This window comes from Amblyraja radiata, chromosome 8 (assembly GCF_010909765.2).
Source record: "Amblyraja radiata isolate CabotCenter1 chromosome 8, sAmbRad1.1.pri, whole genome shotgun sequence".
Taxonomy (NCBI): domain Eukaryota; kingdom Metazoa; phylum Chordata; class Chondrichthyes; order Rajiformes; family Rajidae; genus Amblyraja; species Amblyraja radiata.
The window spans coordinates 80,168,403-80,195,604 of record NC_045963.1 but is presented as its reverse complement, the minus strand read 5'-3'; the positions used below and the strand labels follow the sequence as shown (position 1 = coordinate 80,195,604).

At 48.9% G+C, this 27,202-nt stretch overlaps 1 long non-coding RNA gene across 1 annotated transcript; it reads right to left on the bottom strand.

The window, feature by feature from the left end:
* Positions 1–1,291: 1,291 nt before the first annotated feature.
* Positions 1,292–20,011, bottom strand: LOC116975789. The gene is made up of 3 exons (XR_004412776.1): positions 19,910–20,011; positions 14,620–14,624; positions 1,292–1,307 (listed from the first exon to the last, which is right to left on the bottom strand). It is a non-coding gene; the product is annotated as an uncharacterized LOC116975789 (long non-coding RNA).
* Positions 20,012–27,202: the final 7,191 nt, after the last annotated feature.

The following is a 27,202-nucleotide window of genomic DNA, read 5'->3' as shown; positions in this document are numbered from 1 at the left end:
TGGTGGAGTGCTGCAGATATAGTTGTCCTTCTGGAAGGTTCTCCCATCTCCACAGAGGAACTCTGGAGCTCTGTCAGAGTGACCATCGGGTTCTTGGTCACCACCCTGACCAAGGCCCTTCTCCCCTGATTGCTCAGTTTGGCCGGGCGGACAGCTCAATGAAGAGTCCTGGTGGTTCCAAAGTCCTTCCATTTAAGAATGACGGAGGCCACAGTGCTCTTCGGGACCTGCAATGCTGCAGAAATTGTTTTATACCCTGCCCCAGATCTGTGTCTCGACACAATCCTGTCTCGGAGGTCTACGGACAATTCCTTCGTCTTCATGGCTTGGTTTTTGCTCTGACATGTACTGTCAACTGTGGGACCTTGTATAGACAAGTGTGTGCCTTTCCAAATCATGTCCAATCAATTTAATTTACCACTGGTGGACTCCAATCAAGTTGTAGAAACATCTCAAGGATAATCAATGGAAACAGGATGAACCTGAGCTCAATTTTGAGTGTCGTAGCAAAGGGTCTGAATACTTATGTCAATGTGATATTTCAGTTATTTAGTTTTAATTACTTTGCAAACATTTCTAAACACCTGTTTTCGCTTCTTCATTCTGGGGTATTGTGTGTAGATTGGTGATTAAAAAAAATGAATGTAATCCATTTTAAAATAAGGCTGTAACGTAACAAAATGTGGAAAACGTGAAGGGGTCCGAATACTTTCTGAATGCACTGTAACTCTCTCTTGAAAACATCCAGTGAATCGGCCTCCGCTGCCTTCTGTGGCAGAGAATTCCACACAGATTCACAACTCTCTGGGTGCAAAGGTTTTTCCTCGTCTCTGTCCTTAATGGCCGACCCCTCATTCTTAAACTGTGTGACCCCTGGTTCTGGACTCCCCCAACATGGGGAACATCCACTCAGCCTGTCTCGTTAGCTCCACCCTGTGGTCACTTGTTGCACTGAGAGAGATTTCTATCTGTGTCATCTATCTTTATTTGCAGTGGCTTTTTATCCGAGATCATTTTAAACGCATTACCTTGTTGAAATATTATTTCAATATGTGCATTTTTTTTTTTGGTTGTGTGCTTTTTATTTATTTGGCAGCCACTGCAAGCAGTGGCCCTGGCCTGGCTGGGAGTTATATGTAAAATGTGGGCTGACTTATAGAATAAAATACTAACTCCCAGCAGCGACTAAGAGCGACTTAAATAGGGTCGAACGGTGCAAACTCAGTGCCGTATAAAAACAAAATGTTACGGGGTGGGGAAACAAAAGGCGTTGCTGTAGAGACTGCATAGCCTGCAGAAGCGTCCAGCTTTGTGAAGCATCTGCAGACAGGCCAAAACATCATTATCATGCCGTGCTCTGGCCAAGACTTCCAACTGTATGCAGACTTTGCCAGAGAGGTTTGGGTGTGACTAACGCAACTGTAGAAAACAAGTCAAATGGCTTCAGGGCAGCGTTTGGGCAGGGGCGGAGGGGAGGGGCAGGCGTGTACTCTCGTTTACTGCAGCACATCTCTCAGCAGCATCTCCGTGCCTGGACCACGTTTACTCCTGGGGCCGACCCTCCTGTCAATGTGTCTTTAGTCATCAGCCAGCCCCACCCCGAGACCCTTCAAATGTAGACACAATTGTTACCACTTCCCACGGGACGAGAAGCTGGATATAAACCACGCGCCAGCAATGTACTTGGGTCCATGGTGTGGACAGTGAACCACTCGAATCAATGAGGCCACAGGGCCCACCAGCCTCCTAGTACATGGCCCTAGTGAGACCACACCTGGAGAGGAGACCTGGAGTTGAGTACAGGAGCAAAGAGGTCCTTCTGCAGTTGTACAGGGCCCTGGTGAGATCACACCTGGAGTATTGTGTGCAGTTTTGGTCTCCAAATTTGAGGAAGGACATTCTTGCTATTGAGGGAACCCAGCATAGGTTCACCAGGTTAATTCCCGGGATGGTGGGACTGTCATATGCTGAGAGAATGGAGCGGCTGGGCTTGTACACACTAGAGTTTAGAAGGATGAGAGGGCATCTTATTGAAACATATAAGATTATTAAGGGCCTGGACACGCTAGAGGCAGGAAACATGTTCCCGATGTTGGGGGAGTCCAGAACCAGGGGCCACAGTTTAAGAATAAGGGGTAAGCCATTTAGAACGGAGATGGGGAAAAACCTTTACACCCAGAGAGTTGTGAGTCTGTGGAATTCTCTGCCTCAGAGGGCGGTGGAGGCCGGTTCACTGGATGCTTTCAAGGCAGAGTTAGATAGGGCTCTTAAAGATAGCGGAGTCAGGGGATATGAGGAGAAGGCAGGAACGGGGTACTGATTGGGGATGATCAGCCATGATCGCATTGAATGACGGTGCTGGCTCGAAGGGCCGAATGGCCTACTCCTGCACCTATTGTCTATTGTCCACCTCTCTCCACATCCTCATCCACCCCCATCTATCCCACCTCTACCCCCACCCCCCTCCCCCCCCCCATCTCCCTTCCCTCCCCCCAATCCCCCATATCCCCTTCCATATCCCCCATCTCCGCCACCTGTCCTCCATCTCCCCTTCCTCCAATTCCTTTCAGCTCCAGGTCACGGGGAGAACGTGCAAACTCCGTACAGACAGCACCCGTGGTCGGGATGGAACGCGGGCCTCTGGCGCTGTGAGGCAGCAACTCTACCGCTGCGCCACCGTGACGACCCTTAATTGCAGCCGTAAACACTGAGACTGCAGGAACGAAGACATTTTATGCACAGTGGAGACATTAAAAATGCCTCGCGTTGCAGTTGAATAGGTTTCAAAGATACACAAAGCTATCCCTGTCTCACTTATTGATTATTATATATTTATCTGTGTGTTGTTGCGTTAAGCTGCAGCAGGTGTGGATTTTATCGTCCTGTTTCCTGTACATAAGACAATTAAACACTCTTCCAGTGAGGCAGCATCTGTGGAGCGAAGGAAGAAGGAGCTGCCTCGCCCGCTGAGTTCCTCCAGCATTTGTGTCTACCTTCGATTTTTCCAGCATCTGCAGTTCCTTCTTAAACATAACCCTTAACTCTTCAATGTGATCATGGCTGATCATCCAGAATCAGTATCCCGTTCTTGCTTTCTCCCCATATTCCTTGCTTCCGTTAGCCCTAAGAGCTAAATCTAACTCTCTCTTGAAAACATCCAGTGAATTGGCCTCCGCTGCCTTCTGTGGCAGAGAATTCCTCTCGATGCGGGGTGTTTGAGGGTGAGGTGAGGGGGTGGTGGGAACTCAGAGTCCACCTTTACATCTCCGCTCAAAGCTGAACGCTCTTAAACGCTGCAGCCCAGGGCCAAACACATTGGCTGGCAGCTTTCACCCCAACCTCCTGCATTAGCAATAGCATTTGAGAACACTTGTTATGAAAACAATACTAATCTGTTAACCTCCAGCACCCGTTTTCTGGCATAATCCCATGTTTTGGTTTTCACATGTTTCCTGAATTCTATTCGAGTGGAGAGGAGATTGAGACGCGGGGAGCGTTGTTTACACAGGATCACAAACCCATCACAACTCCACTCTTGAGAGGAGACATAAACATCCAACTTCAAAAAGTGAATTATTTCCCCTGTTCCCGCAGAGTTTCACATCTTAGACGCACCGCGGAAAATCGGTTTCATAGGTTTGGAACTTGCAATGGCACTAGATCTGACGGAGGTGTCTAAAATCACCAGGGGAATAGACCGGAGGAGTGCACAGAATATTGAGCCCAGTGTCGGGGAGTCTGAGGCAGAGATAGATAGAGTCTTGTGTGGGAAGGAACTGCAGATGCTGGTTTAAATCCAAGTCAGACATAAAATGCTGGAGTAACTCAGCGGGACAGGCAGCATCTCTGGAGAGGAGGAATGGGTGATGTCTCGGCTCGAGACCCTTCTTCAGACCGAATAGATAGATTCTTGATTAGTACGGGTGTCAGGGGTTATGGGGAGAAGGCAGGAGAATGGGGTTTAGGAGGGAGAGATAGATCAGCCATGATTGAATGGCGGAGTAGACTTGATGGGCCGAATGGTCTCATTCTACTGCTATTCGTTATGACCTTATGAGTCAAGAACCAGTGGACATAGGTTTAAGGTGAGAGGGGGAAAAGATTTAATAGGAACCTGAGGGGCAACTTTTTCACACAGAGGGTTGTGGGTGTATGGAACGAGTTACCAGAGGAGGTAGTTGAGGCTGGGACTCATCGGGAAGAAGGTACAGGAGCCTGAAAACTATAACGTCCAGGTTCAGGAACAGCTGCTTCCCCACAGCCATCAGGCTATTAAACACAACAACCTCAATAAGCTCTGAACTACATAGACTATTATTGATAGATTACTGATAGATTGTTAATATTGCACTATTATTGATTGGGTTTTTTTAAAGTGTACGTATGCGTGAATATACACACACAATATGTACACATGCCTGGATATACACATTTACAATTTTACCGAAACCAATTAACCTACAAACCATATAACCATATAACAATTACAGCACGGAAACAGGCCATCTCGACCCTTCTAGTCCGTGCCGAACACTTACTCTCACCTAGTCCCATCTACCTGCACTCAGACCATAACCCTCCATTCCTTTCCCGTCCATATACCTATCCAATTTATTTTTTAAATGATAAAATCGAACCTGCCTCCACCACCTTCACTGGAAGCTCATTCCACACAGCTTCCACTCTCGGAGTAAAGAAGTTCCCCCTCATGTTACCCCTAAACTTTTGTCCCTTAATTCTCAAGTCATGTCCTCTTGTTTGAATCTTCCCTACTCTCAATGGGAAAAGCTTATCCACGTCAACTCTGTCTATCCCTCTCATCATTTTAAAGACCTCTATCAAGTCCCCCCTTAACCTTCTGCGCTCCAAAGAATAAAGACCTAACTTGTTCAACCTTTCTCTGTAACTTAGTTGCTGAAACCCAGGCAACATTCTAGTAAATCTCCTCTGTACTCTCTCTATTTTGGTGACATCCTTCCTATAATTAGGCGACCAAAATTGTACACCATACTCCAGAATTGGCCTCACCAATGCCTTGTACAATTTTAACATTACATCCCAACTTCTATACTCAATGCTCTGATTTATAAAGGCCAGCATACCAAAAGCTTTCTTTACCACCCTATCTACATGAGATTCCACCTTCAGGGAACTGTGCACAGTTATTCCCTGATCAACTGTTCAACTGCATTCCTGCAAACCTGTACGACTTTGGAGTGTGGGAGGAAACCGGAGCACCTGGAGAAAACCCACGCAGGTCAGCTATCTCTCCTTGGATCCCATGCGATCTAACCTTCCAATGCAGCCTACCATGCGGCACCTTGTCGAACGCCTTACTGAAATCCATATAGACAACATCTACAGCTCTGCCCTCATCGACCTTTTTGGTCACAACTTCAAAAAAATCTACCTGATTCCAGAGACGTACAGGTTTGTAGGTTAATTGGCAAGGTAAAATTGTAAATTATCCTGAGTGTGTAGGATAGTGTAAGTGTGCGGGGATCGCTGGTCAACGTGGACTCGGTGGGCCAAAGGGCCTGTTTCCGCACTGTATCTCCAAACTAAAGTTTTGGGACGACAGATGGCACAATGGGCTAAGTGTTCGGCTGGCAACCGGAAGGTAGCCGGTTGGAATCCCGCTTGGAGTGCATACTGTCGTTGTGTCCTTGGGCAAGACACTTCACCCACCTTTGCCCGTGTGTGAATGTGTGTGAATGTGTGTGAGTGATTGGTGGTGGTCGGAGGGGCCGTAGGCGCAGATTGGCAGCCACGCTTCCGTCAGTCTGCCCCAGGGCAGCTGTGGCTACAGAAGTAGCTTACCACCACCGAGTGTGACTGAGGAGTGAATGAATAATGCGATGTAAAGCGCCTTGAGTATTAGAAAGGCGCTATATAAATCCCATCCATTATTATTATTATTATTAAAGTAAAAACTAAGATTGGTGAGACACGACCTCCCACGTACAAACCACGCTGAATATCCCCAATCACCCCTTGTCCATCTAACTGCTTGTGTATCTTATCCCAAATAATACTCTCTAATAACTGTCTGACAACAGCTGTTAATCTCAGAGCCCTCCAGCACATTGTGTTCTATTTAAGATTCAGGGGGGTCACGGTGGCGCAGCGGTAGAGTTGCTGCCTCACAGCGCCAGAGACACGGGTTCGATCCCGACTATGGGTGCTGTCTGTACGGAGTTTGTACCTTCTCCCGTGACCTGCGTGGGATTTTCTCCGAGATCTTCTGTTTCTTCCCACACTCCAAAGACGTACATGGGTTTGTAGATTAATTGGCTTGGTGTAAATGTAAATTGTGCCTGTGTTAGTGTGCGGGGATCGCTGGTCAGCGCGGACTCGGTGGGCCGAAGGGCCTGTTTCCGCGCTGTATCTGGTACTGATTGGGGAAGATCAGCCATGATCACATTGGCTCGAAGGGCCGAATGGCCTCCTCCTGCACCTATTGTCTATTGTCAATCTCTAAACTAAACTAAAAATGCCAGCATCTGCTGTTCTTTGTTTTCTGGACCTCTGCCTCCCTCTCCTGGCAAACCAGACAACTGCATTCCTCCAGCACTTAGTGTCTTAACGTTGCCCCCATTCCCCCCACACTAGTTCAAGTAGCATGTTGGAGGCAGGAACTGCAGATACTGCTTTAAACCGAAGGTAGATATCAAACTGCTGGAGTAACTCAGCGGGACAGGCAGCATCTCTGGAGAGAAGGGATGGTTTCAGCAACTAAGTTACAGAGAAAGGTTGAACAAGTTAGGGCTTTATTCTTTGGAGCGCAGAAGGTTAAGGGGGGACTTGATAGAGGTCTTTAAAATGATGAGAGGGATAGACAGAGTTGACGTGGTTAAGCTTTTCCCACTGAGAGTAGAGAAGCTTCAAACAAGGGGACATGACTTGAGAATTAAGGGACTGAAGTTTAGGGGTAACATGAGGGGGAACTTCTTTACTCAGAGAGTGGTGGCTGTGTGGAATGAGCTTCCAGTGAAGGTGGTGGAGGCAGGTTCATTTTTATAATTTAAAAATGAATTGGATAGTTATATGGACGGGAAAGGAATGGAGGGTTATGGTCTGAGTGCAGGTGTATGGGACTAGGGGAGAATACGTGTTTGGCACGGACTAGAAGGGTCGAGATGGCCTGTTTCCATGCTGTAATTGTTATATGGTTATATGGTTATATGGATGGGTGACGTTTCAGGGTCGAGACCCTTCTTCAGACTGACTCTACCCCTAACCCAGTTTGAAGAAGGGTCTCGAGCCAAAACGTCACCCATTCCTTCTCTCCAGTTAAAGTGGCATCCTCAGCACTAGCCCACAGTCTGACAAAGGTGTCTCAAGGCCAAGTGAAAGGACTTTGATGCTGAACGTTGAGACCAAGCGTAGGCTTCGCCCAACACCTCCGCTCGGTTCGCAATAGCCAACCTGATCTCCCGGTGGCTCAGCACTTCAACTCCCCCTCCCATTCCGAATCCGACCTTTCTGTCCTGGGCCTCCTCCATGGCCAGAGTGAGTTCCCACCGTAAATTGGAGGAGCAGCACCTCATATTTCGCTTGGGTAGTTTGCACCCCAGCGGTATGAACATTGACATCTCCAATTTCAGGTAGTCCCTGAATTCTCCCTCCTTCCCCTCCCCTTCCCAGCTCCCTCACAGCCCACTGTCTCCGCCTCTTCCTTTCTTCTTCCCACCCCCCCCCCACATAAGTCTGAAGAAGGGTCTCAACCCGAAACGTCGCCTATTCCTTCTCTCCATAGATGCTGCCTCACCCACTGAGTTTCTCCAGCATTTTTGTCTACCTTCGATTTTTCCAGCATCTGCAGTTCCTTCGTAAAGGTTGATGCTGACATCCATCTTTGAGGAAATTGCTATTACTGTGTCTTTCCTCTATCTACATGTGAGGGGGAGTTCTTCATGAATCAGTCGCATATTGTTTTGGAATAAACTCTGAGTAATGACGTTACTGCTGCTCACCCTCTGGTGAAAGGCAAGTTACACATCTAGGTTGCATTATCCCGCAACATTCATCGCAAAGGTTTTTATTTTAAACAGATGCCAAGCTAGTCTCTACTTATTCATGGCCCCATTTGACCCCTTTGATTACTCTATGACCATGTAATCATTCCCAGCCAGCAACTATTCCTTTATATTTCACCAATATTCCCAATCGACCTTTACATTTTTCCCTCGACATATAGTGGAATATAAAAGATATTTTCCCTGCGGTTTATGGCCATTAACTCCCAGACGGAAGAAAGAGTTCTGTAGACTCACGGAACGAAGTGGTTGGCACAGCGGTAGAGTTGCTGCCTCACGACGCCAGAGACCCGGGTTCCATCCCGACTACGGGCGCTGTCTGTACGGAGTTTGTACCTTCTCTCCGTGACCCGCGTGGGTTTTCTCCGGGTGCTCCGGTTTCCTCCCACACTCCAAAGATGTGCGGGTTTGTAGGTTAATTGGATTCATAGAAACATAGAATCTGAGGAGACGACTCACGATGACCACCAGCGAACACGTGGCGACAAACTAGAAACATAGAAACATAGAAAATAAGTGCAGGAGTAGGCCATTTGGCCCTTTGAGCCTGCACTGCCTTTCAATATGATCAAGGCTGATCATCCAACTCAGTATCCAGTACCTGCCTTCTCTCCATACCCCCTGATCCCTTTAGCCACAAGGGCCACATCTAACTCCCTCTTAAATATAGCCAATGAACTGGCCTCAACTACCTTCTGTGGCAGAGAATTCCACAGATTCACCACTCTGTGTGAAAAATGTTTTTCTCATCTCAGTCCTAAAAGATTTCCCCCTTATCCTTAAACTGTGTGATCCCTTGTTCTGGACTTCCCCAACATCGGGAACAATCTTCCTGCATCTAGCCTGTCCAATCCCTTAATAATTTTGTAAGTTTCTATAAGATCCCCCCTCAATCTTCTAAAATCTAACGAGTACAAGCCGAGTCTATCCAGTCTTTCTTCATATGAAAGTCCTGCCATCCCAGGAATCAGTCTGGTGAACCTTCTCTGTACGCCCTCTATGGCAAGAATGTCTTTCCTCAGATTAGGAGACCAAAACTGTACGCAATACTCCAGGTAATATTCGGTAAAATTGCAAATTGTCCCCTAGTGTATGTAGGATGGTGTTAGTGTGCACGGACTCGGTGGGCCGAAGGGCCTGCTTCCACGCTGTATCTCAAAACTAAACTAAACTGCAGGTGCTGGAATCCTGAGCAAAACACAGAGTGCTGGAGGAACTCAGTGGGTCAGGCAGCGTCTGTGGAGGGAATTGACAGGTGAGGTTTCGGGTCGGGACTCTTCTTCTGACCAGTCTTGTGATCGGCTGACTGAAACAGCAACAAAACGCCTCAGAATTAAAGGACGTTCCTTTAGGAAGGAGATGAGGAGGAATTTCTTTAGCCAGAGGGTGGTGAATCTGTGGAACTCATTGTCACAGACGGCTGTGGAGGCCAAGTCAGTGGATATTGTTTAAATGCAGATTGATAGATTGTTGATTAGTACGGGTGTCGGGGGTTACGGGGAGAAGGCAGGAGAATGGGGTTAGGAGGGAGAGATAGATCAGCCATGATTGAATGGCAGAGTAGACACGATGGGCCGAATGGCCTAATTCTTCTCCTATCACTTATGACCTTATGATCCAACCACAACCAGAGAGCAGTCCTGAACTACTATCTACCTCATTGGTGACTCTCAGACCATCCTTGATCGGACTTTACTGGCTTTACCTTGAACTAAACGTTATTCCCTTATCATGTATCAGTAAAAGGATTGATTGTAATCATGTGTTGTCTTTATGCTGACTGGTTAGCACGCAGTAAAAAGCTTTTCAATGTACCTCACTACACGTGGCAATAAACTAAACTGAACTGACTGTCATATGTACTGGCAATGGAATAATGAAACTCAAATGCCCCTGTCCCACTTAGGAAACCTGAACGGAAACCTCTGGAGACTTTGCGCCCCACCCAAGGTTTCCCTGCGGTTCCCGGAGGTTGCAGGTGGTTGCCGGAGGTTGCCGGAGGTTGCAGGTAGTGGAAGCAGGTAGGGAGACTGACAAAAACCTCCGGGAACCTCCGGGAACCGCACGGACACCTTGGGTGGGGCACAAAGTCTCCAGAGGTTTCCGTCCAGGTTTCCTAAGTGGGACAGGGGCATTTACTCTCTGCAGCTTAACCAAAGCTCCGCTTTCCTCCCACACTCCAAAGACGTGTAGGTTTGTATTTTAATTGGCTTGATATAAATATAAATTGTCCCTAGTGTGTGTAGGATAGTGTTAGTGTGCGGGGATCGCTGGTCGGTGCGGTTACACGGTGGGCCAAAGGGCCTGTGTTGTATCTCTAAACTAAGCTAAACTAAACTACCTGACATTGTCACTCGACGCGGAACTCAAGGAGGGAAGGAGATAAGAGAGGAGAGAGATCTGACACTGGCCTCAGAGTACAGACCAGTAGTTGGTGCTTCACACACTGCTGAGCCCCTCACAGGGCAGCTAGGAACAGCTATCAGTTACTATGTGTAGCTATGTTACTATCAGTTACTATCAGTCTGAAGAATGGTCTCGACCAGAAACGTCACCTATTTCCTTCACTCCACAGATGCTGCTGCACCCGCTGAGTTTCTCCAACATTTTTGTCTACCTTCAATGTTCCAGCATCTGCAGTTCTTTCTTAAACATAAGTTACTATAAGTTACTATATGTTACTGCAGGTGCTGGAATCTGCACCTGAGTCTGAAGAAGGGTTTCGGCCCGAAACGTCGCCTATTTCCTTCGCTCCATAGATGCTGCTGCACCCGCTGAGTTTCCCCAGCAATTTTGTGTACCTTCGATATTCCAGCATCTGCAGTTCCCTTTTGAATACTATATGTTACTGTTAGTTACTACAAGTTACTGTAAGTTACTATGAGTTACAATGAGCAGCAGTGAGCAGCCGCTGGGTTTGCCTGTACCGCGCGCGGGTGGCCCCAGCTCGGTAGCCGTTAGCGGGCGGGGGGTTTGGAGACTCCAGTGTTATCTGGAGCAGTGAGGGATGTGCCATCATTGTGAAATATGTCCAGCATTGTGCTGTCAAGGGAGTGAGTTACGAGGGGGTGAGGAATGCACGGTCCCCCCGCGCCAGGTGTAGGCAGGAAGACAATCCAATGACCTCACGCTATGTTCCCACATCCTCCGCTCCCCTTCAATCATTAACCTGATATATAAATGGTGGCAGCAGTGGGGGCTTTATCCTGGGCACTGACCCGCTCCCTCACCCCCCCAACCCCCCCCCCCACACACACACACACACACACACACACACACACACACACACACACACACACACACACACACACACACACACACACACACACACACACACACACACACATACACACACACACACACACACACAAGACAGAGATTAGACAATAGTTGCAGGAGCAGGCCATTCGGCCCTTCGAGCCAGCACCGCCATTCAATGTGATCATGGCTGATCATCCACAATCAGTACCCCGTTCCTGCCTTCTCCCCATATCCCCTGACTCCGCTATCTTTAAGAGCCCTATCTAATTCTCTCTTGAAAGCATCCAGAGAACCGGCCTCCACCGCCCTCTGAGATACGATAGTGGCGTTTAAGAGACTTTTGGATAGGGGCATGGATATGCAGGGAATAGAGGGATACGGATCATGTGCAGGCAGATAAGATATAGACTTGGCATCATGTTCGGCACAGACATTGTGGGCCGAAGGGCCACATCCTGTGCTGTACTGATCTATGTTCTAACAAGATTAGAGTCTGGTGGGTGCGTGCTTTCAAGTTAGCGTGTAAAATAATCTCACTGTGTCGAGGAACATGTGTACATGTGGCAATCAAGTACCATTGACCAAACCTTCGCCCCTTTGCTCTCTCCTTCCCACCCATGGGATGGAGAAGGAACAGAACTTGGGATAGTGAAAAGCTTGGATAGAGTGGATGTGGAGAGGATGTTTCCAATAGTGGGAGAGTCTAGGACCAGAGGTCACAGCCTCAGAATTAAAGGAGATGAGGAGAAATTTAGGAAGGAGATGAGGAGGAATTTCTTTAGTCAGAGGGTGGTGAATCTGTGGAATTCTTTGCCACAGACGGCTGTGGAGGCCACAAGTCAGTGGATATTTTTAAGGGAGAGTTAGATAGATTCTGGATTAGTGCGGGTGTCAGGGGTTATGGGGAGAAGGCAGGAGAATGGGGTTAGGAGGTAGAGATAGATCAGCCATGATTGAATGGCGGAGTAGACTCGATGGGCCGAATGGCCTAATTCTGCTGCTACCACGTATGACCTGCGTTTGTACAGTGATGAATGAGACTAGCTGGGAATGGCTTTCAAGGGCGTACGGGGAATTGTAGACAGAGGCCACGTGCCCAGAATACCATCCACGCGTAGGAAGGAACTGCAGATGCTGGTTTAATCCGAAGATAGACACAAAATGCTGGAGTAACTCAGCGGGACAGGCAGCATCTCTGGTGAGAAGGAATGGGCGATGATTCAGATCGAAACCCTTCTTCAGACTGAGAGTCAGGGGAGAGGGAGATCCATAGATAAGGAAGTGTAAGGTGTGAAAATGGGACAAAGGGAGTGGAGATTAAGTAAAATGTTGAATAATACAGGAGAGAGGGAGATATGTAGATAAGGAACACTCACCACAGCCCCCCTCTGCCAGTCTTAACCCTTTGAAAGCTGGGGTACCACAGGAGAGAGATCAGTCGGAACAAACGGATGGAAGGGAATTGTTGTCAGTGTGGAGAGAGGAAGCATTAAATTATTGTTGGCAGACAAAAATGCTGGAGAAACTCAGCGGGTGAGGCAGCATCTATGGAGCGAAGGAAAAGGTGACGTTTCGGGTCAGGACCCTTCCTCAGACTGATTTCCAGTCTACCTTCGATTTTTCCAGCATCTGCAGTTCTTTCTTAAACATTACTTGGACACGCTAGAGGCAGGAAACATGTTCCCGATGTTGGGGGGGAGTCGAGAACCAGGGGCCACACAGTTTAAGAATAAGGAGTAAGCCATTTAGAACAGAGATGAGGAAACACTTTTTCTCACAGAGAGTGGTGAGTCTGCGTGGAATTCTCTGCCTCAGAGGGCGGTGGAGGCCGGTTCTCTGGATGCTTTCAAGAGAGAGCTAGATAGGGCTCTTAAAGATAGCGGTGTCAGGGGATATGGGGAGAAGGCAGGAACGGGGTACTGATTGTGGATGATCAGCCATGGTCACATTGAATGACGGTGCTGGCTCGAAGGGCCGAATGGCCTCTACTCCTGCACCTATTGTCTATTGTCTATTATCTATTAAATGATTGTTGATGTCCCTTGTTCACGGTGGAAGCAAAAGAGCAAACTCTTTGGAGTTTTTACTTATGAAAGATAGGCTGTAGTTTTGCAAAGGTCGACAAGCCTGCTAGGAGGAGTACTTGTGTCATGAATGATTACACAGCCCCCAGATTATGGTGAGAAGCTATGTTGCAGCATGTATGAGATCAAAGTGCCCAAACGGTACGTGTTTTATTTGTGTTTGTGCCGTGGAAACTCTCGGGGAAAGGTGAGACCGTTCTATTGACCGGCTAGGAGGCAAGTCAGTCCATTTGCTTTTTTAAAAAATATTTTTATTCGAAGCAAACATATTATGGTAAGGTATAGTTACATATTATAGTAAAAAACTTTTCATGTACATCAATCATACATTATTAAAATGTTCAAATGTCGATTGATTCTGCTTCTAGTTTTTTTTATATAGATAGAAAGATAGAGAAAGAGAGAAAAATGAATTACAAATGTCAAAAAAGAAAAAAAAGGTGGAATGAATTACTAATAATACGTCATTGGAGATAGGTTCGTAGATTATAAAGTGTAACTTTTCACCTAATTCTGAGTTCAAGCTTTAGTTGGGTTTCCGTGCCGGGCCAATCTATCCCTTCAAATAGTTAATGAATGGAAAAAGTCAGTCCATTTCCAACCATGGCTCTGTATCCTGGTGACCGACAATAGACAATAGGTGCAGGAGTAGGCCATTCGGCCCTTCGAGCTAGCACCGCCATTCAATGTGATCATGGCTGATCATCCCCAATCAGTACCCCGTTCCTGCCTTCTCCCCATACCCCCTGACTCCCCTATCTTTAAGAGCCCTGTCTAGCTCTCTCTTGAAAGTATCCAGGAATGGGTGACGTTTCAGCTCGAGACCCTTAAAAGGTAGACAAAAATGCTGGAGGAACTCAGCGGTTGAGGCAGCATCCATGGAGCGAAGGAATGGGTGACGTTTCGGGTGATCGCTCCATGGATGCTGCCTCATCCCCTGAGTTCCTCCAGCATTTTTGTCTACCTTCGATTTTTCCAGCATCTGCAGTTCTTTCTTAAACATATGAGCCATTGGTAATAAGGCTGATTATTTCCAGTTTTGTCGGTATTTCAGTGAGCTGGCTTCTCTCCCGTCCACGTGTGAACGAGGCTTTGAACGCCAGGACTGGCCTGGAGGATGGTGTAGTGAGGATTAGCTGCACCATTCACGTCCCCCTTCTCCTGTCGCCATCCTAGCCCCTTCCTCATCTCTGCTATGAATGAATGAATAAATAAGTTTTGTTTCGGCCCGAAACGTTGCCTATTTCCTTCGCTCCATAGATGCTGCTGCACCCGCTGAGTTTCTCCAGCTTTTTTGTCTACCTTCGATTTTCCAGCATCTGCAGTTCCTTCTTAAACAGAATAAATAAGTTTATTGGCCAAGTATTCACATACAAGGAATTTGCCTTGGTGCTCCGCCCGCTAGTGACGACATGACCTACAGTGACAGTTAGGAATGACACATAAAAAATTAAACATTTCTTCACACAAATGATCTTTGCTGACCTTTCACAGCTGCTGCCTATTTATAGAACTCACTCCAAAGGCTCGGATATTTTTATTGCTCTGTTCAGGATCGATATGTTCGGCTTCTCGGGAGCGCATTGGGACAAGCGGGGGAGGAAAGGTTACCTGTTTTTCATTCTGTTTCAATCGCACCTCCACGCAGATGGCCAGAAAACACCGCTGAGGACAATTGGACACTCACCCCGGCCTGGAGAGTTGTGCTTCCTCTCTGCAGAAACATGTGGCAGGCCCATTGGCTTGTGAGACTCAGAGCAGAACCCAAAGAGTCGTGAATCTGTGGAATTCTCCGCCACAGGAGGCCGGTTCACTGGATGTTTTACAAGAGAGAGTTAGATTTAGCTCTTGGGGCTAACGGAATCAGGGGATATGGGGAGAAAGCAGGAACGGGGGCACTGATTATGGATGATCAGCCATGATCACAGTGAATGGCAGTGCTGGCTCGAAGGACCGAATGGCCTACTCCTGCACCTGTTTTCCGTGTTTCTGTGTTTCTAACCTGAGGTAGGGGGAAGAACGTCACTCAGTACGACTAATGGTGTCTTGTCCGAGAAACAGGTCACAGTTTAAGGATAAAGCGGAAGTCTTTTAGGACCAAGATGAGAAAAACATTTTTCACACAGAGAGTGGTGAATCTGTGGAACTCTCTGCCACAGAGGGTAGTTGAGGCCACAGTTCATTGGCTATATTTAAGAGGGAGTTAGATGTGGCCCTTGTGGCTAAAGGGATCAGGGGGTATGGAGAGAAGGCAGGTACGGGATACTGAGTTGGATGATCAGCCATGATCATATTGAATGGCGGTGCAGGCTCGAAGGGCCGAATGGCCTCTACTCCTGCACCTATTTTCTATGTTTCTAAACAAGCACAGCATTCTACACACAGGGTCATCGCTTACTCCTGCTGAACCTTTCTGCACGTACCATCATGAGTGATAGGAAGAGAATTGGGCCATTCGGCCCATCAAGTCTACCCCACCATCCAATCATGGCTGATCTATCTCTCCCTCCTAACCCTTAATAAACCTGAACCTAAATTTAAATAATTCATTAAAATCATACGATACATCACACAGTGCAACCTATCACCTTAAACCTAAGGCCTCTGGTTCTTGATTCCCCTACTCTGGGTAAACGACTCTGTGTGTCCACCCTAACTCTTCCCCAGATGAGTTTATACACCTCTAAAAGACCACTCCTCGATCATTATCGACCACTTCCCCTCTGGATAGGCACTGCCTGACCTGCTCAGGGCAAGAGCCACGGGCAAACGTCAGTTTGTTGTCATGCATCAACTTGGTTCCTTACAATGAGGAATAAGCTCAGATGCTCCGACATTTCATCTGTTCACATTCATAAGTGATAGGAGCAGAATTAGGCCATTCGGCCCATCGAGTCTACTCCACTAAAGAAATTTCCCCTCATCTCCATCTTGAAGGTACGTCCTTTAATTCTGAGGCTGTGCCCTCTAGTCCTAGACTCTCCCACTAGTGGAAACATCCTTTCCACATCCACTCTGTCCAGTCATGTTGGAGATGTCGCCATTGGAATGCCAAGTCCTGACCTATTGGTCACCAATTGACCACGTGCAGAGCAGTAGATTATTTAGACTTTAGAGATACAGCATGCAAACAGGCCCTTCGGCCCACCGAGTACGCTGACCAGCGCTCTCTGCTGTAGTAAAGATGCCATTAAGCTGGAAAGAGTGCAGAGAAGGCAGGACCTTTACTTCTTGTAGTGCAGGAGGATGAGGGGTGATCTTATAGAGGTGTACAAAATCATGAGGGGAATAGATCGGGTAGACGCACAGAGTCTTTTACCCAGAGAAGGGGAATCGAGAACCAGAGGACATAGGTTTAAGGTGAGGGGGGAAAGATCTTTTCAGAATGGCAGGCAGTGACTAGTGGGGTGCCGCAATGCTCAGTGCTGGGACAGCAGTTATTTACAATATATATTAACAAATTAGACGAGGTAATTAAATGTGACATCTCCAAGTTTGCGGATGACACAAAGCTGGGTGGCAATGTGAGCTGCGAGGAGGATGCTATGAGGCTGCAGGGCGACTTGGACAGGTTGGGTGAGTGGGCAGGTGCAGTATAATGTGGATAAATGTGAGGTTATCCACTTTGGTGGCAAGAACAGGAAGGCAGATTATTATCTGAATGGGGTCAGATTAGGAAAAGGGGAGGTACAACGAGACTGGGTGTCCTTGTACATCAGTCACTGAAAGTAAGCATGCAGGTACAGCAGGCAGTGAAGAAAGCGAATGGCATGTTGGCCTTTCATAGTGAGAGGATTTGAGTATAGGAGTAAAGAGGTCCTACTACAGTTGTACAGGACCCTGGTGAGACCACACCTGGAGTATTGTGTTTTGGTCCCCTAATTTGAGGAAGGGCATTCTTGCTATTGAGGGAGTGCAGCGTAGGTTCACCTGGTTAATTCCTGGGATGGCGGGACTGTCATATGATGAAAGTATGGATAGACTGGGATCTCATAGAAACTTAAAATCTTAAGGGATTGGACAGACTAGATGCAGGAAAATGTTCTCGATGTTGGGGGAGTGCAGAGCCAGTGGCCACACAGTTTAAGAATAAGGGGTCGGCCATTTAGGGCTGAGATGAGGAAAAAATTCTTCACCCAGAGAGTTGTGAATCTGTGGAATTCTCTGCCTCAGAGGGCGGTGGAGGCCAATTCACTGGATGTTTTCAAGAGAGAGTTAGATTTAGCTCTTTGGGCTAATGGAATCAAGGGATATGGGGAGAAGGCAGGAACGGGGTACTGATTGTGGATGATCAGCCATGATCATATAGAATGGCCGTGCTGGCTTGTGGGGCCAAATAATAATAATAATAATAATAATAGCTTTATTTATATAGCACATTTTAAGTCAACTTGCATTGACACCAAAGTGTTTTACATAAATTAAATAATAAATTTACATACAAACCATAGAAAAAGGTTAAAATTAAATAAAGGAAGAAAATGGACACAACACATTATAGTGTTCAACACAAACGTCCCCCCACAGCAGAATCAAACATGTCCACTGTGGGGAAAGGCACCAGAAAGTTAAGTCCTCTTCCTCTGTGAAACACCCGAGGTCGGGGCCCATTTGTGGCCTTGCAGCCAGTCCGATGATTTTCAGGGCCCTCTTGCCGTGAAGATGGAACACCGGCGTCGGGTGAAACATTCCTCAAGCGGCTTGGAGAAGTCTGGAGCGGCTGCCTCCTCCCCGGAGACCGGAGAACTCGTAGACTTCAGGCCGCGCTGGTTGGAGCTCCGACCCCGGCGAACTTGATCCCAGGCTCTGCGGCGCTCCAAATCCAGCGCCGCCCGCGGCCGGACGCCCGCAGCCACAACTCCGCGATGTTGGGATCGACGGCCACAGCGCTCCGGAGCCCACCGCACGGCGACCCGGCAAGGCATCGCACGCTCCGTGGTTCCGCTCCGTGATGGTGTCCTTGCGCTGCGCCGCCGCCGAAGCTGTAGTCCCGGCCGGTCCCGACAGGAAACGCCGCTGCACTCTCGATGGTAGACCGCGAGGACGGGGCGAAGAAACAGCTCGGATGGATGCTGCCTCTCCGACCAGGTAGGGGACTAAGAATTAAAGTTTCCCCCTTCCCCCCCCCACCCACCACATAAAAGACCTCCACTAACATTTTGGACAGGACTTAAAATAAAAAAAGGTGAAGAGACGGACTGCGGGCAGGCTGCCATACACAGACGGCGCCCACTCCTGCACATCCGCCATCTTGGCCTACTCCTGCACCTATTTGCTGTTTCTATCTAATAGGAACCTGAGGGGCAACATTTTCACACACAGGGTGGTGGGTGTATGGAACGAGCTGCCGGAGGAGGTAGTTGAGGCTGGGACTATCCCAGCGTTTAAGAAACAGGTAGACAGGTACATGGATAGGACAGGTTTGGAGGGATATGGACCAGACGCAGGCAGGTGGGACTAGTGTAGATGGGGCAAGTTGGGCAGGTTGGGCAAGTTGATTCACTCTGTGACTGTGGGAATGGCTTCCCCCAATGTCCGCTGGATGGAGGGTGAGTCATGACACAAGGAGTTGGGTGTGGGCCAGGAAACAAGTCACAGAACACGGAGAGGGGAGAGTCATTTCCAGGTGGTTGGTTTTGATTAAGGAAACTCTGTAATCTTGATTTCATTAAATTGTCTTGGCTGGGCTGTGCATTACACTTGCATCATTCACTGTGAATTTAGAACAGAATTACTCACTGGGCAATGGTTGCAAAGGCAATTACAAATGGCATGGTTATTTATCGAGGCAACGTAAATTTTCCCGAGCATGCGGAGGCTGACACAGTTGAACTGCTCTGACCCGCGTCCCTGCAACGCCACCATTTAACATCAGTTGATCAGTAACCAGCCCTGTTCAAACGTGAAGGCTGCTCATCAAACATGGAGTTGCAAACAATGTCGCGACCAGGGAGAGATCTGCTCCGATAAGGACTTCATTCTAATGGAAATAGCTGGAATTAAAAAATCTTTTTTTTCTTTCCTTTAAGTGCGAGTTATGTGCCACAGTTGAGCACACAGAGGCCGATGGGACACAAAGAGGCCCGACGTGCCAACAATGGTCTCGGGGAAAGGCCCACTGAATAGAACTCCATCTTCATAGAGACTTCAAACAGTGTTGGGAACTGAGTAGGGGGGGGCACTCAGTCAGGGTGGGGTGGTCAATGAGATCCTCATTCTTTTATTATCTTTGACCCATTAATAAAGAGAAGAAAAAAAACACGTTCGCCCGTGGGATGATGGGTGCCAGGAAAGGCAGAGTGAGGAGAGCCAACCAGCCTTGATGTACGGCACTGAAGCATGGCACAACTCACAACCCGACGCTGGGCCATGCCTTCATGCTCCTCACCCCACTGTAGATAACGTCAATGGAATGATCAGTTACAGTGGGCCCCACAGCAGAAGCGCCCATGTCGCGCGGGGGGGGGCTGGAAACTGGACGTATCCTGAGCTGATTCTGCTACCACCATCACCATCTATTGCAACAAGTGACGGCTCCCACTGATGGTCGCCGGAAGCTTGCGCCCTTTTCTGGACCGACGATGACAGCGACGTCAACACTTGAAACACGGAAGATGGACACGAAACAAGAAGTTCCAGTTCAGTTTATTGTCACGTGTACCGAGGTACAGTGAAAAGCTTTTGTCGCGCGCTAACCAGTCGGCGGAAAGTCAACACATGATTACAATCGAGCCGTCCACAGTGTACAGATACATGATCAGGGAATAATCAAGTTTACTGCCAGTAAAGTCCAATCAACGATAGTCCCATAGTGGTTCAGGTAGGATGGTTCAGTTGCCTGATAACAGCTGGGAAGAAACTGGCCCTGAATCTGGAGGTGTGCGTTTTCACACTTCTGTACCTTTTAAGTACATTGGTGATCGACACAGACAGAGTGCTGGAGTAACTCAGCGGGTCAGGCAGCATCTGTGGAGAACATGGATAGGTGGCGTATCACAGAGTGCTGGAGTAACTCAGCGGGTCAGGCAGCATCTGTGGAGAACATGGATAGGTGACGTTTCACAGAGTGCTGGAGTAACTCAGCGGGTGCAGCAGCATCTATGTAGCTAAGGAAATAGGCAACGTTTCGGGCCGAAACCCGGAAGGGTTTCGGCCCGAAACGTTGCCTATTTCCAGAAGGGTTTCGGCCCGAAACTTTGCCTATTTCCTTAGCTCCACAGATGCTGCTGCACCATAACTCAGCGGGTCAGGCAGCATCTGTGGAGAACATGGATAGGTGACGTTTCACAGAGTGCTGGAGTAACTCAGCGGGTCAGGCAGCATCTGTGGAGAACATGGATAGGTGACGTTTCACAGAGTGCTGGAGTAACTCAGCGGGTCAGGCAGCATCTGTGGAGAACATGGATAGGTGACGTTTCACAGAGTGCTGAAGTAACTCAGCGGGTCAGGCAGCATCTGTGGAGAACATGGATAAGGTGACACAAGGACATTGGTGGCCAGAGTGCTGAAGGGTTTCCACACTGGAGAAACCCCACACAGAGATGTCACTGACCTCATTAGACACGTTTTTTCGCCAGTTCACTCACCGTTCTCCTGTGCTGCGAGTGCGGCAAGGTTCGTTCCGATCGGTTGAATGTCGTAAACGTTAGCGAGGTTTAAAAATGTTTAAAACCGCGTGTGCGCAGTTTGCACATGTCCCAGCTACACCAGTCCCACCTGCCTGCATTTGGTCCATATCTCTCCAAACCAAGTCCTATCCATGTACCTGTCTAAGTGTTTCTTAAACATTGGGATAGTCCCAGCCTCAACTAACTCCTCTGGCAGCTTGTTCCATACACCCTCCACTCCACCCCTGCACTCTGTATCTTCCCCTTTGCTCCACCTGTTGGACTGGAGTTTGACCTGATTGTATTTATGTGTAGTGTTATCTGGTCTGTTTGGACACCACGCAGAACAAAGCTATTCACTGTACCTCGCTACAGGTGACTAGAATAAACCTGAACAACTGTACAAAAATACACTCGGCGAGCCATGGCCACACATCAAGGACACAGGCCCTTCAGCCCAGCCTGTCCATACTAACATTGTTGCCTCATTTGCCTCATCCCAATTGCCTGCATTTGCCCCACCTTTCATCTACCTGTCCAAATGCCTCTTAAACGTTGGGATAGTCCCAGCCTCAACTACCTCCTCTGGCAGCTTGTTCCATACACCCACCACCCGTTGTGTGAAATAGTTACCCCTCAGATTCCTATTAAATCTTTCCCCCTTCACCTTGAACCCATGTCCTCTGGTCCTCGATTCCCCTACTCTGGGCAAGAGACTCTGTGTATCTACCCGATCTATTCCTCTCATGATTTTAAAAGTAAATACAAATAAAATATAAAGATAAGGAGAGGAAAGAAATATCGAATTTGCAATTTCCTCTGTCTAATTTAGATTAATTTGGAGATACAGCATGAAAACAGGCGCTTTGGCCCACCACACCGACCAGCCATCCCCGCACACTAACACTATCCTACAAACACTAGGGACAATTTACAATCACACCAAGCTAATTAACTTTCCAGATATAGACACTGGAAGCTGGAGTAACTCAGCAGGACAGGCAGCATCTCTGGAGAGAAGGAATGGGAGACCACACCTGGAGTATTGTGTGCAGTTTTGGTCTCCAAATTTGAGGAAGGACATTCTTGCTATTGAGGGAGTGCAGCGTAGGTTAATTCCCGGGATGGCGGGACTGTCATATGTTGATAGAATGGAGCAGCTGGGCTTGTACACTCTGGAGTTTAGAAGGATGAGAGGGCATCTCATTGAAGCATATAAGATTATTAAGGGCTTGGACTCGCTAGAGGCAGGAAACATGTTCCCGATGTTGGGGGAGTCCAGAACCAGGGGCCAGTTTAAGAATAAGGGGTAAACCATTTAGAACGGAGATGGGGAAAAACTTTTACACACAGAGAGCTGTGAGTCTGTGGAATTCTCTGCCTCAGAGGGCGGTGGAGGCCGGTTCTCTGGATACTTTCAAGAGAGAGTTGGATGCAGCTCTTAAAGATAGTGGAGTCAGGGGATATGGGGAGAAGGCAGGAACGGGGTACTGATTGGGGATGATCAGCCGTGAATGGCGGTGCTGGCTCGAAGGGCCGAATGGCCTACTCCCGCACCTATTATGTATTGTCTATTGTCTATTGTTTCAGGTCGAGACCCTTCTTCTGACCCCCAGAGATGCTGCCGGTCCCGCTGAGTTCCTCCAGCATTTTGCTATCTTGTCTATCTTGGGTTTAACCTAGCATGTGCAGTTCCTTGCAGCACAACTCTGAGAGGCGAGTTCACCAGATAATGCTGAGCAGCAGTGTTTACAAACAGCCGCGGTCTCTGTGCGGATGCATGGATGAGTGAGGGTCTCTCTGGGAATATAGCGAATCATTCAAACATCTTGTCGTTGTCGTAGGGAATCAAAGTCGGGGCAGTGGAGTTCAGCGCGACAAACTAGCCCTGCCCTGCGGGGACTTTAATTGTAATCTCTATCAGTCAGAAGCCTCTATCGAAACGTACAGTCTCAAGATACACCATTTATCCTTCTTTACAGGAGAATATGGTCCTGGAGGAAGGGGGGGGGGGGAGGTCCACCCTCTGTGTCTGTCCGTTGTGGAGAGGCTTCCACACAAAGTAACGGCAGAGGTGAGAGCTGAGTGAGATGAATGGATTCTGCATGGGATTGCATCCCTGTGTTCTATTTGTTTAAGAAGGAACTGCAGATGCTGGAAAATCAAAGGTAGACAAAAATGCTGGAGTAACTCAGCGGGTCAGGCAGCATCTCTAGAGAACATGGATAGGTGACGTTTCACAGAGTGCTGGAGTAACTCAGCGGGTCAGGCAGCATCTCTAGAGAACATGGATAGGTGACGTTTCACAGAGTGCTGGAGTAACTCAGCGGGTCAGGCAGCATCTCTAGAGAACATGGATATGTGACGTTTCACAGAGTGCTGGAGTAACTCAGCGGGTCAGGCAGCATCTGTGGAGAACATGGATAGGTGACGTTTCACAGAGTGCTGGAGTAACTCCAGCTTTTTGTGTATTTCTTAAGTGTATTGTGCCATTCAGGTAAGTGATGAGTTTTTACTTAAGGTACTCTAGTTGGCAAAGCTCTGACTTCAAGCATTGACTTCACTGAGGATGGTGGTGAAACTGTGTTAGCCTAGAAGATAGACACAAGATGCTGGAGTAACTCAGCGGGACAGGCAGCATCTCTGGGGAGAAGGAATGGGTGACGTTTCATGTCGAGACCCTTCTCCAGACTGAAGTCAGGGGAGAGGGAGGTACATAGATAAGGAAGTGTAAGGTGTGAAAACAGGACAAAGGAGATGGAGATGAAGAAACATGTAGAATAGATCGTTGTTAGCTGGGAGAAGGTGTCAACAAAGCAAACAGGGGGGGGGGTGGGGGTGGGGGTGGGGGTGGGGGTTGAGGGGGGGATAAAAGGAGGAGCCTGCATGCTTTGTAACTCTGTCACTCAGTGCTGTAAGTGGCCGCTATTTGTGTACATTGTGTATGCAGCAAAGAATCTCACTGTGCCAAGTCACGTGGGACAATAAAATATTCCTATTCCTATTCCACGCTCTTGAAAACCTCCAGTGAATCGGCCCCCACTGCCTCGAGGCAGAGAATTCCACAGATTCACAACTCTCTGGGTGAAAAAAAGTTTTTTCTCATCTCAGTCCTAAATGGCCGACCCCTTATTCTTAAACTGTGTGTGACCCCTGGTTCTGGACTCCCCCAACATTGGGAACGTGTTTCCTGCATCTAGCCTGTCCGATCCTTTAAGATTAGTACGGGTGTCAGAGGTTACGGGGAGAAGGCAGGATAATGGGGTTTAGGAGGGAGAGATAGATCAGCCCCCCCCCCCCCCCCCACACATCACCCCGTCCCCAGTCTACCCACCTGCCTTCCTCTGGCCCCAACTCCCACCCCTGCCGGGTGTTCACCATCCCCCCCGACCTCCCCCTCTCCACCACCCAACGGTCTGTCCTCAGCAGAGGTCTTATCTTTGTCCCCCTCCGTCCCCATCTCAATGAGTTCCGCGCCCACCATGACTTGGAGCGCTTCTACCGTCGTCTCCGCCTCACAGCGCACTTCCATGGGAAGGAGTCCTCGCCCCCCAATGATGACCCCTTTTCCCGTCTCCAACGCACCCCCTCCTCGTGGAACCCCTCTCGTAAAGTCCCGGCTCTGGAACTCTTTATTCAGAACTGCCGCAGCGACGTCAACCGCCTCAACTTCTCCACTCCCCTGTCTCACTCTAATCTTTCCCCCTCTGAACGCACTGCCATTGAATCACTCCGCAAAAACCCAGATTGGGTTATCAAACCCGCCGACAAGGGAGGTGCCGTGGTAGTCTGGCGCGCCGATCTCTACAAAGCTGAGGCCACGCGCCAACTCTCGGACACCTCCTCCTACTTACCCTTGGACCATGACCCCACTGACGAGCACCAGGCCACCATTTCTAGCACCATCACCGACTTCATCAATTCCCACGCCCTGCCCGACCAAGCTTCCAACCTCATCGTTCCCCAGCCCCGCACGGCCCGTTTTTACCTTCTCCCCAAAATCCACAAACCCGGCTCTCCCGGCAGACCCATTGTCTCTGCGTGTTCGTGCCCCACCGAACTCATCTCCACATACCTTGACTCCATCCTATCCCCCTTGGTCAAATCCCTCCCCACCTATGTTCTAGACACCTCAGACACTCTCCGCCGCCTCCACTGGGCCCTCACCCCCTCATCTTCACCATGGATGTCCAGTCACTCTACACCTCCATCCCCCACCAGGATGGCCTCAAAGCCCTCCGGTTCTTCCTCGACCAGAGGAGCAACCTATACCCGGCCACTGACACTCTCCTCCGCCTAGCGGAGTTGGTCCTCACCCTCAACAACTTTACATTTGACTCCTCCCATTTCCTCCAAATACAAGGCGTAGCTATGGGCACACACATGGGCCCCAGCTACGCCTGCCTCTTTGTCGGTTACGTCGAACAATCCTTGTTTAATACGTACCAGGGCCCCATCCCCGACCTCTACCTCCGCTACATCGACGACTGCTTTGGGGCCACCTCCTGCACCTACACACAACTGACTGACTTCATCCACTTCACCACCAACTTCCATCCAGCACTCCAATACACCTGGACCATTTCCGACACTTCCCTACCATTCCTTGACCTCACCATCTCCATCGCAGGGGACAGACTCCTGACCGACATACATTACAAACCCACTGACTCACATGGCTATCTGGACTACACGTCTTCCCACCCTGCCCCCTGTAAAGACTCCATCCCCTACTCCCAATTCCTCCGCCTACGCCACATCTGTTCCCAGGATGAGACATTCCATACCAGGGCATCGGAAATGTCCTCGTTCTTCAGGGAACGGGGATTCCCCTCCGCCACCATAGATGAAGCTCACACCAGGGTCTCATCCATACCCCGTAACGCTGCTCTCTCTCCCCATCCCCGCACACGCAACAAGGGCAGAGTCCCTCTGGTCCTCACCTTTCACCCCACCAGCCGGCAAATACAACACATAATCCTCCGCCATTTCCGCCACCTCCAACGTGACCCCACCACTCGCCACATCTTCCCATCTCCCCCCATGTCTGCCTTCCGCAAAGACCGCTCCCTCCGCAACTCCCTCGTCAATTCTTCCCTTCCCTCCCGCACCACCCCCTCCCCGGGCACTTTCCGTTGCAACCGCAAGAAATGCAACACCTGTCCCTTCACCTCGACTCCATCCAAGGTCCCAAGCAGCCGTTCCAGGTGCGACAAAGGTTCACCTGCATCTCCTCCAACCTCATCTACTGCATCCGTTGCTCTAGATGTCAGCTGATGTACATCGGTGAGACCAAGCGTAGGTTGGGCGATCGTTTCGCCGAACACCTCCGCTCAGTCCGCAATAACCTACCTGACCTCCCGGTGGCTCAGCACTTCAACTCCCCATCCCATTCCCAATCCGACCTCTCTGTCCTGGGTCTCCTCCATTGCCAGAGTGAGCAACAGCGGAAATTGGAGGAACAGCACCTCATATTCCGCCTGGGGACCTTGCGTCCGGATGGCATTAACATTGAATTCTCCCAATTTTGCTAGCCCTTGCTGTCTCCTCCCCTTCCTTAACCCTCTAGCTGTCTCCTCCCACCCTCCCATCCGCCCGCTCTCGGGCTCCTCCTCCTCCTCCCCCTTTTCCTTCCTTCTCCCCCCCCACCCCCCATCAGTCTGAAGAAGGGTTTCGGCCCGAAACGTCGCCTATTTCCTTTGCTCCATAGATGCTGCTGCACCCGCTGTTTCTCCAGCAATTTTGTGTACGGTGGAGTAGACTTGATGGGCCGAATGGCCTAATCCTGCTCCTATCACTAATGAAAGATTCCAAGCTGGGGTTTTCCTCAAACTTGGGTTATTTTTCACTTGCTGGTTGAATAACTGATTTTCTCTTGAAGAATGTGATTTGTCTTTCAGAACAGACTGCTATAAAAGAGCAAAGGTAGGTGAAAAATGCTGGAGAAACTCAGCGGGTGAGGCAGCATCTATGGAGCGAAGGAAATAGGTGATGTTACAGGTCAAAAACAAGGGACATTACGGGTCCAGACCCTCGGACTATCCTTGATTGGACTTAGGTGCCTTTACCATGCACTAAAAAATGAGAATTAAAGGATGAGGGAGTACAGAGAAGGGAGTACAGAGAAGGTTCCCCAGACTGATTCCTGGGATGTCAGGACTTTCATATGAAGAAAGCCTGGATAGACTCGGCTTGTACTCGCTAGAATTTA